Raw genomic sequence first — 13580 nt, forward strand, 5'->3', positions numbered from 1 at the left:
CGGGGATTTCAAAGCTGAGCTGGAGCCACTGACCATGTGTTTGAACATTGGGCAGAGAGCAGAAGTTTACTGACAGCTGTGTGATCTGGCTGGAAAAGCTGGAGCCACTGACCATGTGCTTGAACATTGGGCAGAGAACAGAAGTTTACTGACAGCTGTGTGATCTGGCTGGAAAAGTGCCTATCTGGACTAAGGAGTATCTCTGACGCCTACACGGTTTGATGAATCCTGGTTACTGTGCTTTGCGGTGAAACAGAGGATAGTACGGAGTGCGGTCTGACCAGAGCCTTGATGCTGGAGCGTTTATGCAGATTACACTTCTCTACATGCGTTATTTAAACGCACCTCTGGTGAGTGCGCACTCTATCTGTTCCTAGGATTTTTCACCTTTCTTATCACCACTGACCTGGGATGAGGACTTTACGTGTGCTTTAACATTTCTCACGAATAGCGCACTGTTTACCATTGTATCACAAATTTTTTTGATCACTGGCATTTGGATGCATATACATCTTATAGAGATTTTTACTGTATTCTGATTTTAGCCCTGCACCTATTTTTCTCCTCCTAATTACAAGCTACATTGGGAAGATGTACATTTACATGGGGACCCTGGAGAACAGTTGTTGTGCAAGTGTACACGGTGTATCGGTCATCTCTAATATTGGAAGAACGCCTTAAGGTTGAGCATTCCCCCATGCAAGCCCCAGCTTTGTCCCAGGGCATTGGTGAAACAACACTAAAGCAAAGGTACCCCATGTGCAGGAGAGTGACCCTGTCTCAAGTGCCTAGAAGAACCCACCCCAGTGTAGACATCTCATGTGAGCCAGACTTGGTGCTTAAAGACTCATTTGGGAAACATGGAGGACCTGACGACCACCCATCCATCCTACCCTCAGACGCTTTGATAGATACTGCTAAATATCTAACACTTTTGCACCTTGCATCAGAAAAAGGTGGCCATTTATGCAGATTGGAGTGATTCCAAGAGTTTAGAGCAAATACAGTGTACTCAATGAAATGACTCAATACACAGAAGTAATCAGCAAAATGCTGGCCTCATGTTGTCCTGTGCCATTCCAACCATTCCACTCAGCCCAGTCATGCTCATTGACTGCTTCCTATTACGTAGGGGTAATATAATGTATTCACCTAAACAGCTCAATACACAGAAGCAATTAGAAAACGTTGGCTTGATATTGCTTCATACCATCCCCTCTAAGCCCTTCAGCCCTGAAGAACACTCAAAGATTACACAGGGCTAAAACATCAGACAATTATCATCTTACAATGATAAAATGGGCCCCTTAGACATTTTGTCTTCTGATATACATATCATTAATGTAGTAAGAGACACAGCATTTTTCTGTATGAAAACATACCACCATCCCTATGTTAATCTAGTGTCTTTTCCCCACTGTTTTTCTCTGTGTCTGCATGCTATCTGATCTGATTTCTATACTAATATCTGCTCAGACTGAGGTCACACTTGGCAAAGGTCCACTGTCTGCAAGGGCAGCTGCTATGATAAGGTGCTGTACTTTTCAACAGTTCTTCATGTTCAGTAAAGAGAAGTGCTGTGACATGGCTAGACAAAGGGTCTCATATATAAGCAGACGATTTGTGTGGATTATTTCTTTCTGCGTCATGCATATCAGTCTCTTCACTAGAAACTCTTATTGTCTTTTTTTTAGACAAAGGGGTATAAGCATGGTAGTTATGCTTGCATGTGAAAAATATTATTTATTTATTTCAGGTACTTATATAGCGCCATCAATTTACGCAGCTCTTAACATATATATTGTACATTCACATCAGTCCCTAACCCTCAAGGGGCATACAATCTAAGGTCTCTAACTTACATTCATACATACACATACTAGGGCCAATTTTTAGACAGGATCCAATTAATCTACCAGCATGTTTTTGGAGTCTGGGAAGAAACCAGAGTACCCAGAGGAAACCCATGCAACCACAGGGAGAACATGCAAACTCCAGGCAGGTGGTGCCGTAGTTGGCGTTCAAACCAAAGACCCTAGTAATGCCAGGCGGAAGTGCTAACCATTTAGCCACTGTGCTGCCCAATACGTTAAAGTCATCACTGCTATCCTTTTGCTATTCATGATTTGATCTTTGTTGTATAATGCTGAAGCATTACTAGCTATCACAGTGGAACTTATGTAAATCTAAATCATATTTTGTTGGTAGAAAACCAACAAAAAAAAGGAGGTTATCAGATAAGGTAACCATTTGCCAGGGACAGTCCCGTTGTGAGAGGTCTAACCCTGGAAAAACTGTGCATTACTTAATCCTGAACCCTAAACTCAATGTGTTACCTAATCTGACCCCCAAACCCTTTGCACTACTTAAACCTGACACCTGAACTCACTCTGCATTACTCTCTGCGGTGCTTACTCCTGATCGCTGAACTCTCTGTGGTGCTTACTCCTGATCTCTGAACTCTCTGCAGTACTTACTCCTGATCTCTGAACTCTCTATGGTGCTTACTCCTGACCCCTGAACTCTCTGCAGTACTTACCCCTGATCTCTGAACTCTCTGCAGTACTTACTCCTGATCTCTGAACTCTGCAGTACTTACTTCTGATCTCTGAACTCTCTACGGTGCTTACTCCTGATCTCTGAACTCTCTGCAGTACTTACTCCTGATCTCTGAACTCTCTGCAGTACTTACTCCTGATCTCTGAACTCTCTGCAGTACTTACTTCTGATCTCTGAACTCTGCGGTGCTTACCCCTGATCTCTGAACTCTCTGTGGTGCTTACTCCTGACCCTTGAACTCTCTGCAGTACTTACTCCTGATCTCTTAACTCTCTACGGTGCTTACTCCTGATCTCTGAACTCTCTGCAGTACTCACTTCTGATCTCTGAACTCTTTGTGGTGCTTACTCCTGATCTCTGAGCTCTCTGCAGTACTTACTCCTGATCTGTGAACTCTCTGCGGTACTTACTCCTGACCCTTGAACTCTCTGCGGTACTTTCTCCTGATCTCTGAACTCTCTGCGGTACTTACTCCTGATCACTGAACTTTCTGTGGTGCTTACTCCTGATCTGTGAACTCTCTGCAGTACTTACTCCTGATCACTGAACTCTCTGCGGTACTTACTCCTGACCTGTGAACTCTCTGCGGTACTTACTCCTGACCCCTGAACTCACTGCGGTACTTACTCCTGATCTCTGAACTCTCTGTGGTACTTACTCCTGATCACTGAACTCTCTGCAGTACTTACTCCTGATCTGTGCACTCTCTGCAGTACTTACTCCTGATCTGTGAACTCTCTGCGGTACTTACTCCTTACCCCTGAACTCTCTGCAGTACTTACTTCTGATCTCTGAACTCTTTGCGGTGCTTACCCCTGATCTCTGAACTCTTTGTAGTGCTTACTCCTGACCCCTGAACTCTCTGCAGTACTTACTCCTGATCTCTGAACTCTCTACAGTGCTTACTCCTGATCTCTGAACTCTCTGCAGTACTTACTCCTGATCTGTGCACTCTCTGCAGTACTTACTCCTGATCTGTGAACTCTCTGCGGTACTTACTCCTTACCCCTGAACTCTCTGCGGTACTTACTCCTGATCTCTAAACTCTGTGTGTTACTTACTCCTGGCCCTGTGTTTTTCTGTGTATGGCTACAATTGACGGTGTGGTTTTGTGGGCATGGTTAAAACAGCACATGGTCAGTAGAGTGTCCCGGATTTGATTTTGAAAAAAAGATAACCTTACTATAGGGTAGTTATATGTTCGCACACACAGATATTATAACATTATTGCAGATAACATGGGGAAGCCATCATTTATATGAATAGTCCAATTGCTTATGAAATAAGTGGAATAATGAGAAATATGAAACAAAAAAAATGAGATCAAAAACTCTTTCAAGTTCTTTTGGCACCTTGTAGAAATCATGCAGTGTTCCAGGGAAAAACATTGTATCTTCAATTCTATGTAGCGCTACTCCTGTAGGAGCCACTAAATAGTCTAGGACCTCAATGCCTACTCCGACCTTCAGAACACTGACACTCTAGGTTTAGTCATACTTCTTGCAATCACAGAAATGAGTTAAGCCGACCATACATGGATTGAAATTCAGCCGGCTCAGCAGGGAAATTGTACCCAAGTCAATCCATCAAACGATTTGGAATCAACCAGCCTGTCAAATTTTTTTACAAGTGATTACTGCCAGCGGCTAGCAGGAATCATTGTGTCCTGCCAACCAGGAAGGCTCCCCATGACCCCTGCTGGCGGAACACAGTAGCGCTGCAGGAGACATTCCTCCATCAACGTTGACTGTTGATGGGGGAATCAAGCAATTTTCTTTCCTTCCACCTGCAGTGGAAGGAAAGAAAATCAAATCATCTATGGTTTGCCTTAGTCAAAACTAGCTTTCAGCATACAATAAAAAAAATTAGGAAAAGTAATAAAATAGAATTCTGCTGTATTGACACAACTCAAACGAGTGACAATGTCAACAATCAGGCATACCAACAGCTGTAAATGGGTAGATGAAACAGCTATAAATGGTAACCATAATAAAACTTTCATAAAATGAACTAGCTAAACGGATTCAGCATAGCTGTAACAATAGCCCTTAAGTGCAACTATGGCAGCTGGAATAGGAAAATACTGGAGGCCTAGGCTGTAATTAAGACAGAAGAGAAGGAGGATAACAATTCCGAGGGGTAACAATATCCAAATGTCCTTATAAATGTCATGTAGGGGATTCTAGCTCTTTCCCTATTATTGTCTTGGAGGCACTTAAAGTTAATGCTAGTGATTCTGATAGCAGAGAGGTATTTATGGAGAATGTATAGTATTCCAGTAGGCGGAGTTCTGCTCTCAGAATACTAGTGATATAACTGGACCCACAGCCCTATCACCAATCCTCAGATGTAGCAGTAGTCCTGCTGAGACTTGTGTGCTGATGATGATGATCGTTGTGTAACTGAAGACATTCACTGGTGTCATGAGTGCTGCACTGCTGAAGGCATTCACTGGTGTGATGACCGTAATGCCACTGAAGCCATTCACTGATGTGATGACCATTGAGCCTCTGAAGGCATTCACTGATGTGATGACCATTGCACCACTGAAGGCACTCACTGATGTGATGACCATTGTGCCACTGAAGGCATTCACTGATGTGATGACCATTGTGCCACTAAAGGCATTCACTGAGGTGATGACCATTGCATCACTGAAGGCATTCACTGGTCAGATGACCATTGCACCACTGAAGGCATTCACTGATGTGATGACCATTATGCCACTGAAGGCATTCACTGATGTGATGACCATTGCATCACTGAAGGCATTCATTGGTCAGATGACCATTGCGCCACTGAAGGAATTCACTGATGTGATGACCATTGCGCCACTCAAGGCATTCACTGGTGTGATGACCATTACGCCACTGAAGGCATTCACTGGTCTAATGACCATTGCACCACTGAAGGCATTCACTGGTCTAATGACCATTGCACCACTGAAGGCATTCATTGTTGTGATGACTGTTGCACTTCTGAAGGGATGGGACAGAGAAGGGACAGCCACTGTGTAACTGAGGACCTGCCCCTCCTGAAGATGCTAATACACATTTATGTGCTCACTATGGTTGCATCCTGCCAAGAGAGCTAACCCGCCTACTGAAATTCCTTATAAGGTCTTCTGACTCTCCTTGTGCCATAAGACTTCCTTGGAGTTGCATACAAGGCTTCCTGGGAGTTGCAGTTAATCAGGCCATAATACAATGTAAGAAGGTGTTTTCAGTCCTACAAGTTGCATGAATGTGAAAGTCATTGGGCACTGTAGTGTCTCCTCTCCTCCATACTTGTGTAGACTAATACTTGGCTACACCAACTGGGCCCCAACGAGTGCATAGAAGATTCCTCACTGCATTTAAAGGGACGTTGACTGCCCTAGTTATAGAGCCCTTTCCTATCTCTGATTTAAACCTTGCCATCAGATCCTGAGGGCTCAAATACTCATTTTGTTTTCAGGTGGAAAGGTGAAGTAACAATTTAAACAAGCTGATACCCCAGTATACGTAACTATTTCAGATAGGCATACACATGCACAGTATAGGACCAGTTTTAGGTGGAATAGAATTAACCACTAACATGGGAAAACCAAATGTGTTATATCTGCATGGAATTTCTTATCACTTCTCTTAGTGGTTATGGTATGAGCTCCCTACTGGAACAAATACATACAGATACACTATATTGCCAAAAGTATTGGGATGCCTGCCTTTATATGCACATAAACTTTAAAAGCATCCCAGTCTTAGTCCGTAGGGTTCAATATTGAGTTGGCTCACCATTTGCAGTGATAACAGCTTCAACTCTTTGGGAAGGCTGTCCACAAGCTTTAGGAGTGTGTCTATGGGAATGTTTGACCAATCTGCCAGAAGTGCATTTGTGAGGTCAGGTACTGATGACAGACAAGAAGGCTTGGCTCGCAGTCTCTGCTTTAATTTATCCCAAAGGTGCTCTATCGGGTTGAGGTCAGGACTCTATGCAGCCAAGTCAAGTTCTTCCACCCCAAAACTCGCTCATCCATGTCTTTATGGACCAGGGGGCCCCCGGGCAATAGGGGATCATGGGGCCCCTGTGTCCTTGCCCAAACTCAAAAAAGCCTATGCAAAATGTACCAGGGGCATCTCATGGGGCCCCCTACTGACCCCGGGCCCTCGGGCAGTGTTCGAGTTTCCAAATGGTCAGTCCGCCCCTGTTATGGACCTTGATTTGTGCACTGGTGCGCAGCCATGTTGGAACAGGAAGAGGCCATCCACAAACTGTTCCCACCAAGTTGGGAGCATGAAATTGTTGAAAATGTCTTGGTATGCTGACGCCTTAAGTTTTCCCTTCACTGGAACTAAGGGCCAAGCCCAACCCCTGAAAAACAACCCCACACCATAATCCCTTCTCCACCAAACTTTACACTTGGCACAATGCAGTCAGGCAAGTACTGTTCTCCTTACAGCCGCCAAACCTAGACACATCCATTGGTTTGCTGACAGAGAAGTGTGATTCATCACTCCAGAGGACATGACTGCACTGCTCTAGAGTTCAGTGGCAGCATGCTTTACACCACTGCATCTTCACTGCATTGCACTTGGTGATGTAAGGCTTGGATGCAGCTGCTCAGCCATGGAAATCCATTCCATGAAGCTCTCTACGCACTGTTATTGTGCTAATCTCACACGAAGTTTGGAGGTCTTTAGCTATTGACAGTTGACAGTTGGCGACTTCTGTGCACTGTGCGCTTCAGCTTGCACTGACCCCGCTCTGCCATTTTACGTGGCCTACCTCTTCGTGGCTGAGATACTGTTGTTCCCAGTTGCTTCCACTTTGTAATAACAGTGCATTGTACTTGGTGATGTAAGGCTTGGATGCAGCTGCTTGTCTCAGAAACTCATTCCATGAAGCTCACTACGCACTTTTGTTGTGCTAATCTGAAGGCCACATGGAGTTTGGAGGTCTTTAGCTATTGAATCTGCCCAGTTGGCAGACAGTTTCCAGTTGCTTCCACTTTGTTATAATACCACTAACAGTTGACCATAGAATATTTAGTAGCAAGGAAATTTCACGGATGGACTTATTTCATAGGTGACAACCTATCACAGTACCACGCTTGAATTCACTGATGAATTCAAGCGTGTTTACCATTATCATTGAAAGTGAAATTAAAAGAAAATCCTACATTTTGGTGTGTCCCCAAATATGTAATAGAGGGGAAATTTTTCTATGGGGACACTAGTTCTGATGACCTGAGGTATTCCAAGGGATTCCCTTAATTTGTAAGGATTTCCTTCTTACAAATTAAAGGAATCTCTTGGGCCCTCCCAGTTCTCCCAAACCAGTGTCCCCATTAGAAAATTTCCCCTCTTTTACTGTTCTGGGGAAAACTGAAAATGTAGGTTCTTCTTTATTTTCACTTTCAATGATAATGGTAAACAGGACAAATAGAGAGTGGGAATCGTTCTAACGGGGGCACAGACAGCAATAAAACCTGACAGGTGTTCTAATCCACTTCCACTCTATCCTAAACTATAAAAAAATGTTTCCTTTAGTCATTGTTTAGGTAAATCCACCCCAATGATTTCCATATTTAGATTTCTATGCATTATTGTTGCGAGAACTGATCTAAAAAGGCAGAGACTACTACAAATTGGCTATTGCTGTATATTTTTACATTCTCTAACTACACTGTTCAACAGGTAAAAAGTTTTGGGCATAAAATTAGCTAATCTTACATAATTTTGGGGTGCTGAAAACGAAAATGACCCTAAAAAATGTTGATTGGCTCTAGTTTCCATGATATATTCACCCATCTAATGACGTAAGCCATTCAAAATTATGATGCAACTTCAGCTGCATATTGCGCAATTGATACTGGTGACCAATAGAAAATTGCATGTATACTGAGATGATGCAATATTAGCCTTGAATTGCATCACTTCACTGCATAAAAGCTGCAGTATCTGTAGCTGATTGTAGTTCGACAGCGTCTTTACATTTCGTTTTATGCTTATATAGGCTACTCAGTAATGCCTCGAACTTGTGTGAATAAAGCAGATAATTTCTGCTATATCTGCGGTGAAATAACTTTTATCTCACAAAAAAGGAGAATAACAGGAATGATTAAGAAAGCCTACAACTTGTATTTTGGCTGCAAGATAGGAGACCAGGACAAGAGCTGGGCACCACATATATGCTGCAATTCTTGTGGGACGGCACTGGAGCAATGGTTGAATGGAAAAAAGGCATCTATGCCTTTCGCTGTGCCAATGATTTGGAGAGAGCCAACAGATCATGTTAGTAATTGTTACTTTTGTATGGTGCCTCCAATTGTAAAAGGGCTAAATAAGAAGAAAAAGTTATCTGTGCACTATCCAAATATTCCATCGGCAATACGTCCAGCTCCTCATGGAGAGGGGCTACCAATTCCTAAAGCACCAGAATCCTTCGTGGTTGAGTCAAGTGAGGAAGAACCTGAAGCGTGTAGTCACGTGCAGTTGTAAGAGATAGCCCTTTCCTCGAATACAAGAGAAAAGCCAAGAGAAGCAAAACCGACACAAACTGAAGACAAAACTAGTGAGAATCCTAAGTATTAAAATGATTCAACTTAGCTTATGGCTATAATTTTTCTTGGTAATCCTATGCAATATATTATGCCATTTAGGCTTTGTTATGTAGTCAATATCACTTGCTTTATATTTGTGGAAAGACATCTATCTATATAATTATTGTGCATTATGTAGTCATTACACCTATAGTAGAAAACTTTCCGTTTACAGAAAAACTAGAGCCAATTGACAAATTTCATTGTTATATTTGAACTCAGAATGTGAAATTCATTAAGAAATGGATCCTTTTGTTTCCAAAACTGGCAAAAAATAAAAATTTGTTGAACAGTGCTACTTGCCTATTAAGCACTTTCACTCCCTTCCAGTCAGGGCCAATTTTCAGCTTTCAGCGCTGTCGCACTTCGAATGACAATTGCGCGGTCATGCAACACTGTACCCATATGACATTTTTATCATTTTTTGAGACAAATAGAGCTTTATTTTGGTGGTATTTAATCACCACTGGGGCTTTTTAATTTTGCTGAACAAACAACAAAACATTTTGAAATAAAAAAAAACCCTTTTCTTAGTTTCTGTTATAAAAATTAGCAAATAAGTACATTTTCTTCTTCACTGATGTGCACTGATAAGGCTGCATTGACGGGCACTGACAAAGCTGCACTGATGGGCACTGATGAAGCTGCACTGATGGGCACTGATGAGGCTGCACTGATGAGGTGGTATCGATGGGCATTGATGGCCACTGATGAGGCGGCAGTGATGGGCATTGATAAGGTGCACTGATGAAGAGGCACTGATGAGGCTTCACTGATAAGGCAGCACTGATAGGCACTGATAGGTGGCACTGATATCCTGTACTGATGGGCACTGATATGCTACATTGATGGGCACTGATGGACACTGGCACTGATGGGGCTGCACTGATGGGCATTGATGGCCACTGATGAGGCGGCACTGATGGGCATTGATAAGCTGCACAGATGAAGAGGCACTGATTAGGCTTCTCTGATAAGGCAGCACTAATGGCCACTGATAGGTGGAACTGATATCCTGTACTGATGGGCACTGATATGCTACATTGATGGGCACTGATGGGACTGCACTGATGGGCATTGATGGGCACTGATGAGGCGGCACTGGTGGGCATTCATAAGCTGCACTGATGAAGAGGCACTGATGAGGCTTCACTGATAAGGCAGCATTGATGGGCACTGATAGGCGGCACTGATATCCTGCACTGATGGGCACTGATATGCTACATTGATGGGCACTGTTGGACACTGGCACTGATGGGGCTGCACTGATCATCAGTGATCAGTGCCCTGAATACCAGTGTAAATGTCCTCTGTCACAGGAAAGCCAGTTGTCGGCTTTCCTTTCCTCAGACAGTGACATCGCTGAGGAAAGGAAATGCCGATAACCGGCATTAATTTACATGTGATTTGACACAGCTAATCACATGGTAAAGAGCCAAAGTCATTGGCTCTTTACCCTGATCAGTGAGGGACACAGTTTACCACCGATCACCAGGCTGTGCACATGAGCGGCATGACCGGGAGGACATCATATGATGTTTACCTGGAGGGCGTCAATTTCTCCCTAAATATTGCATGCTAACCTAAAATTGTCAATTCACTATGCCATTTTGTGTTATTTACCGCAAAATGCTCGGTAAATACCTCATAAGAAGGGGTTAAAGTCAATTCCGAGAAGGAAATAAATAATTAAATGCATGCAATAATTAAGTAGTGGTCCAGGCATTCAGTATTTAACCAGATCCCACCCGGCCTATAGCAGATTGACGGCCCCAGCAGGTATCAGATATGCATACTTACACTGTACCAAGCTAGACCATGCTATGCAATTATGATTATATACTAGAGTTCAGCGTAAAAAAAATCTATTATTTTTTAACTTTCTGGCAGTCTTTTGGCCAGTCTGATGACATCACAAGTCCTTCATCTTCTTCTTCACTAACAGTTGGCAGTCCTTTTATATACTACAACCTTTTTGTGATAAAATAAAAATAAAATAAAATAATAAAACTCTAATTAAACCTTACAGTGTCATATGTAATCAAAAAAAAAAACATAAATTGTCCAAAAAGGAAAAAAAAGTCCAATGAAAAATCCAGTGTCCAAAGAAAGTCCCAGATTTCCAAACTTTATCCTCCAATCGGAAGGAATCCTATTTCATCCCGTGATACCTCAAAAAAAAATATATATAGATACTCTAGTGCATTACCTTTATATAAAAATATGTTCACTCTGTGCAAAACACAACCTAAAAAAATGTGCAAAAAACTCTTTGTTGAATTCAGACGAAGTCCGGAAGTGACGAAACGCGTTAAGGGTGTGACGTCAGGACGCACGTACGCAGACCGGAAGTGTCGCCGCGGCCATTTTTTTGGTTGTTCACACATGGCTTACTGCATTTGTTTGGTAGAACTCGCATAGGAGCCATGTTTGGAGCTGGAAATGTGGAATTTTAATGTAAGTGGCTATTAAAATCTTTCCCTATACTTTGGAGATGAGTCTTGAAACCCTTCTTGTCTTTTGAGGACCTTGGAAAAAATCTTTGGAGAGGAAATAGAAGATCTCTGATTGAATGCTGATTATATATATACAGAGGGTAATAGTATGTAATACTATTGGTGTTGGTGGATGCACAGTGTTGCAGTGTTCACGGAGTGGTCACAGTTTATTTTATATGTGCACTATATATAACAATTAATTCAACAAAGAGTTTTTTGCACATTTTTTTAGGTTGTGTTTTGCACAGAGTGAACATATTTTTATATAAAGGTAATGCACTAGAGTATCTATATATATTTTTTTTTGAGGTATCACGGGATGAAATAGGATTCCTTCCGATTGGAGGATAAAGTTTGGAAATCTGGGACTTTCTTTGTTTGGACACTGGATTTTTCATTGGACTTTTTTTTCCTTTTTGGACAATTTATGTTTTTTTTTTTTGATTACATATGACACTGTAAGGTTTAATTAGAGTTTTATTATTTTATTTTATTTTTATTTTATCACAAAAAGGTTGTAGTATATGATTATTGCACTTTCTAGGGAGAAGGTATGACTTTTTGAGGGGTTTTGGGGTGGAGGAGGTTATATATTTATTTAGTTGGCAGTCCTTACTCCTAGGCAGGACAGTGCTTATGTAATGACATGTGAGTGCCGCAATGTGGAGGGCTACTGTAAGCCGAGATGATGATGTCCTCCCAGGAGGCTTGTCCTTGACTGCCTAGGCTCACGGGAAGTGGGCTGAATGATGCTGGGAGTCATTCAGTCCAGAGGACTGGCTGCGTATAGTGGCAAAAAAGCTACTGCTTTCAGTCAGAGCTGCTTTTTATTCATATACGTGCTAGGCTTCACATCTATTTATTTACTTATATGGGAAAAAGAAAGAAAAAATACTTTGGACTTTTAAGAGTAACACACAAAACACTGATTATAAAAATATAATGGGAAAGTATCACCATCACATTCTTTATTTACACATAAATATTTGTTAAAAACAATACAAAATACATAACATTTATTTATTTATTTATTTATTACATTTATATTTTTTATATTTTCTTTTTTAAGCAACTGAAAAAAAATGTGTCTGGGATGCCAGGATATGCCATTGCAAATTGGTACTTAACCGAATTACAAGCACACAGGCATGATAAAGCCAAAGCAAATTCAGAAGTGACGATAAATTAAAAGAATATAGTACTTGTCACTGCATTTGGTACTCATAACTAGATTTAAAGAATTAAATGTGTAAACCCAACATTTCCTACTTCTGATATGTGCCTGCTGTACTTCTATGAAAAAGTATCCTGTTCTCTTTGTATTACTTCCTTTGTGTGAAATACCTGGTGTTCCTGGCAGTTCCACTGCTTTTCTATTAAACAAAACTGACCACACTAGGCAGGAGAGCACAGCGTGGTCAGTTCTGTAGCTGTGCTGGGAACTCAGTTTGCTCTCTTCCAATGATCAGACTTCTGCTGACATGCCCCCTCACCTTTCCGCTCAGCCATTCACTGGGAAGATCCGTGTGCTGCCGTTTCTCCTCCCTTAGCTGTTATGTAGCTGAGAACCGAGGGTATGTAATCACTTCTAAAAAAAGAGAAAAAGGGTATTTATAATGTTTTTATATCTGTACGCAAATGTTTTGCCTTTCATTTCTATTTTAAATTGAATGAGTTGTTTTACAAGGTGGGGCTTTACAATCACTTTAATGTCTTTCATGTTATCGGATCACTCTGAATTGATTATATTGGACATGATTGCTGGCACCCTAGTTGGACTAGCAGCTGAATCTTGTGTTTTCCGGCTCCTGCTGCCTCTTTTTTTGTGTTTCTCTCTATCATGTACAGAATATAGTCTTAAGCCCCGTACACACAATGAGAATATTGGACAAATGATCGTCCGTTTTTGTTTTTGCATGCTAGTCCCATATCGAAAATGA

The 13580-nt window shown here is 41.7% G+C and overlaps 1 protein-coding gene across 1 annotated transcript in view; it reads left to right on the forward strand.

Moving 5' to 3' along the window:
- Positions 1 to 13580, forward strand: part of STAC2 (SH3 and cysteine rich domain 2) — a 138042-nt gene that overhangs the window by 55421 nt on the left and 69041 nt on the right. The gene's annotated exons all lie outside the window — the stretch shown is intronic.

Source organism: Staurois parvus, unplaced genomic scaffold (assembly GCF_062004578.1).
Source record: "Staurois parvus isolate SC_StPar_1 unplaced genomic scaffold, SC_StPar_1.0 ptg000813l, whole genome shotgun sequence".
Taxonomy (NCBI): domain Eukaryota; kingdom Metazoa; phylum Chordata; class Amphibia; order Anura; family Ranidae; genus Staurois; species Staurois parvus.